This window comes from Elephantulus edwardii, unplaced genomic scaffold (genome assembly GCF_000299155.1).
Source record: "Elephantulus edwardii isolate Elephantulus edwardi_28Jun2011 unplaced genomic scaffold, EleEdw1.0 scaffold00007, whole genome shotgun sequence".
In the NCBI taxonomy this organism is placed as follows: domain Eukaryota; kingdom Metazoa; phylum Chordata; class Mammalia; order Macroscelidea; family Macroscelididae; genus Elephantulus; species Elephantulus edwardii.
This window is the reverse complement of record NW_006399757.1, coordinates 35121322-35125838: the sequence shown is the minus strand read 5'-3', so window position 1 is coordinate 35125838 and position 4517 is coordinate 35121322. Positions and strand designations below refer to the sequence as shown.

General features: G+C 43.5%; 1 pseudogene; it reads right to left on the bottom strand.

The window, feature by feature from the left end:
- Positions 1-722: 722 nt before the first annotated feature.
- On the bottom strand, positions 723-1649 carry LOC102849944 (annotated as a pseudogene).
- Between the last annotated feature and the right edge of the window lie 2868 nt (positions 1650-4517).

Genomic DNA, 4517 nt, shown 5'->3' with positions numbered 1-4517 from the left:
ATCCACTTCTGAACTGGCTTGCCTCTGGAAACTCTATGTACGAACAGTGCTCAGGCTGTTCGTTCATAGGGTTGCTATGAGTCATCTACGACTCGACGGCATCAAACAACAGCAACAACAAAACCAGATCATAGCTGACCCTCCTGCAGGATGCCCTGGCTATAAATCACCCATTCGGAGATTGTCCTGATGGGTCGAACTGATGGATCTGAACTTTGAAAGAGGTATGACCTTTGAGTTAGTAGGACAACTTTCTAAGGCCTCAGTTATTTCCCAAAGTCTCAGTTGGGTGGGAAAAAGAAAATGTGAAAAGTAGTTGCAAACAATACAGATCTGTGAAGAATACTAAGGGAGCAAAGGAATGCTACTTAATTAAATTGACCTGAGATGGAGTGAGGTAAACTGAGTCAAGCAAGAGTTCTTTGTGTAGGAGATAGGAAGAAGTATATGTGAAGGAGGAAGAAAATGAAGGGAGTGGACCTTCCATGCATGGTAAGCAGGTATTATCTGTAAACAAATGAATCTTTTAGATAGTTCTATTTTGCTTTTATATATTACATGAAAGATGAAATGTTACAAATGAATAACTTTTTTTTAGGTGGGTGGTGCCCCTTTTTATTGGTGGGAGACGGGGGTGCTGGCACCAGGCTTCCAGGGTCTGGCCGAGAAGTGGTGGGTGCTGGTGGGATGGACACATGGATGTGGTCGGGGTCAGGTCAGGCTCATGCGCTGGGAGCGTACTGCAGGACCAGCCGGTCAAAGTCATTCTCCTTGGCCTGGTACTCCTTTATGAATGGATGGGACCTGTAGGAATCCTTCAGCTATGACAGGTAGCGGTTGGTCACCTCAGGGGGCTTGCCCAGGTGCTGTGACAGGACAATGAGGTTGATCAGTGTCTCTGGGTGGCCACTGTCCTTATCGAGTGCCTCCTGCAGCGCGCCCTCAGTGTCTTCCCAGCGGCCCTGAGCCATGTGGCAGGCGGCCTGGCCGTTGAGCAGCAGCAGGGTGGACGAGCACTTGTCGGCCAGCTCCTGGAAGGCGTAGTATGCGTCCTGCAGCTTGTCACCACCCACAGCCAGATTGACTCAGGCAGTGGCCAGCTGGGAGAGGGTGGCATCCTCGTCCTGGTCCTGCATCTTCTTCAGCTCCTTCCGGGCAAGGTCCAGGCGGTCCAGCTTCAGCAAGATCTGCACTACCATGGCCGAGCACTCGAGGCTGTCACCCTGGTGCAGGGCCCTCAGCGCGGCATCCGGGTTCCCGTCGTGCAGGTAGATGGAGGCGGCCATCAACAGGAAGGTGGTGTTGGTCACGTCCACGTTGCGACTCATCTCCCGGTCCAGGTGTGCAACCACAGCGTCCCTCTGGCTCTCGCTGGCAAGGTACTCGGCAAGCATGCGCACAGCCTGCAGCTCCGGGACGGAGGAGGGCTTGATTTCATCCAGCACCACGCCATACTTCCTCTGTGCGAGGTATGCTCGGTACAGGAAGACGTCTCGCTCCACGTCCCTCTCTGGACTCGAAGGCTTCACTCGCTGCGCCTCGTTGATGCACTGCTGGTAACTGCCAATGTCGAAGGCGTTCTTCACGTCAAACAGCTCGTCTACCTCCCCAGAGCCGCCGGTGGCCGGGCCGGGGGCTGGGGGAGCCATGATACTATCGTGTTTGCCACTTCTTTTTCGAGGGGGCCATGAATAACTTTTGTAGACCAGGTAAACTGACTCAGAAAAAAAGTTACCTACACATGAGGTAATGGAGTTATGCTCAGTCAAATCAAAACACTAGCATTTTAAATTTAATCAGAAAAATACTAAATATTTATGGAGTTAGGATGTGAATGCTAATTCATTTGCATAAGTATTCCTGTGATTTGTTCTTTCCTAAAGAAAAAAACTTGTATTTTTTCTATACTACCAAGGTTACCAACTACTTTCTAGCTATATAAAATAAAGAATGGATGAAGAATATGGATATTGAATATTTGAACAGTAGTTGTATTAACGGGTCTGCTTTGTATGCATGTGGATGATATCTTGTCACTCACAGCATTGTACTTCAGGGTAGATTTTGAAATGGTCTCTTTGACTATGACTGCAATGCCTTTCTTCCTCAGTTTTTCATTCTCAGCATAATATACTGCCAATGGAAGCCCATCTCAACTCACTAATGCTCAGAATGCCAATCTTCACGTGTTCCATTTAATTTTTGACAACTTCCAACTTTCCTAGATTCATATTCTGTACATTCCATGTTCCAATTATTAGTGGATAGTCATAGCTGTTTCTCCTTTTTATGATTCTTCAATCTTAAGGCTCTACCTCTGGCACTATTATCAAACAAGTTTCTTTTACTGTTGATAGAGTTTTTGAAGACCTGTTATTTAAGAAGGGGATGGAGCTCCACTTTAGTACAACTGGCAGACAAGCACTGTATCTATAAGAGCAGATGATAAGCATATACATATTTAAGCTTTTAAGAGCATCAGTATGCAAATCTCCCTTCCCAACACTTCCCCTAAGAAACTGAAAGATAGGTGCTATATCCCTAAGAGCAAACCCTAAGGACAAGCAAAGAGGTAGCTATTATGGTGCTGGCAGTGGGCTCGCTAGGAGAGAAGGCTGTGCAAGGCCCAGAAGGACCCAGTCACACAAAACCCATATTTGTTCCCATTCTCCCCATCAAATTTCTTTCAAATCGAAAAGAATATGGAAGTTAGTGAATTGTATCACTAAATAGCACACAAAAGTAAAATATTCCTGACAATTATTTAAAAATGGTTAGAAAAGTATATAAACAGAGAATGGCCAGAAATTCAAGCTGAATTTAAAAGAGGCTGTGGCACCAGGGATATCATTGCTGGTGGAATCTTAGATGAAAGTAGAGAATAGTATAATGGTATCAATTTGTGTTTTATTGACTATGCAAAGGCTTTTGACTGTGCCCATCATAACAAACTACGGCTGACATTAAGAAGAATAGGAATCTTGTAACATTTAATTGTGCTCATACAAAACCTATACCTAGACCAAGAAGCTGTTGTCTAAACAGACCAAGAGAACACTGCATGGTTTAAAATCAGCAAAGGTGTGCATCAGGGCTGTATCCTTTCTCAGCACCTATTTAAGCTGTATGCAGAACAAATCATTTGAGAAGCAAGACTATATTAAGAAGAATGTGGCATCAGGATCAGAGGAAGCCTCATCAACAACTTGAGTTTTATAGATGATGCAAGTTTGCTTGCTGAAAGGAGGGAAGAGACCCTGAAATACTTGCTACAAAGGATCGAAGGCTAAAGTCTTCCAAATGGGTTACATCTCAACATCAAGAAAACAAAAATCCTTACCACTGAGCCAATACTATGGGTAATACTATGGCAGATGTGAAAAAGATAAAAATTGTCATTAATTTCCTTTAGCTTGGATCCACAATCAAATCCATTGGCACCAGCAGCCAGGAAATCAAAAGATGTGTTGCATTGGGAAAGACTGCTATCAGGGATTTCTTCAAAGTGCTGCGTGGTGTTGGGAGAGAGTGCTGAATATTCCATGGACTACAAATTGACAAATGTGTTTTGAAAAGTTGCATCCAGGGTGTTCCTTGGAGGCAAGGTTAGTGAAACTTCATCTCACATACCTTGGGCATGTTGTTATGAGGGGCTATTCCTTAGAAAGTGACATCATGCTTGGAAAGATGGGGGGGTCAGTGCAGGAGGTGAAGATCTTTAAGAAGATGGATTGGCACAGTGACTATAATGGCGGGATTGAGTATGTCAGAGATGATGAGGTGCTTATTGTAAGGTGCTGTCAAGTTAACTATGATTTATAGCATCCCTATAACAACAGATCAGAATCTTGCCTATCCTGTGCTGTCCTCACCTTACACAGGATAGGGCAGGGTCCGTATCTTTTGTTTATAGGGTCACTATTAGTTTTAGTCAACTCAACAGCATTTTAATAACAACAAATGACATGGATATATAACTAACTATATGAAAAAAAAGTAGCATCAGGATTGAAGGAAGACTCATCAACATCCTGCATTGTACAAATGATACAAACTTGTTTGCAAAAGTGAAGACTTTAAATACTTGCTAGGGGGGAAATGCAAAATATTACAGTCTTTAATATGTAGTAAATCTCAGCATCAAGAAAACAAAACCATTCACCACTGGACCAATAGGCAACATTATGATAGCAGAGAAGAGACTCAAGTTGTCAACGACTTCACTTTACTTGGAGCCGCAATTAACATCCATGGTGACAGCAGTCAAGAAATCAAAAGATGTGTTGCACTTGGAAAATCGGATGCCAAGGGTCTCTCCAAAGTGCTAAAGAGCAAGGATATCAGTTTAAAGAGTAAGGTGTGCTTGATACAAGTCGTGATATTTTCAATTGCTCCTAAGCATCTGAAAGTTGGACAGAGACTAAGCATGCCAGAGATGAATTGGTGCCTTTAAATTGTATTGACCAAGAGTATTGGATATATCATTAACTGCCAAAAGGACAAACAAATACATCTTG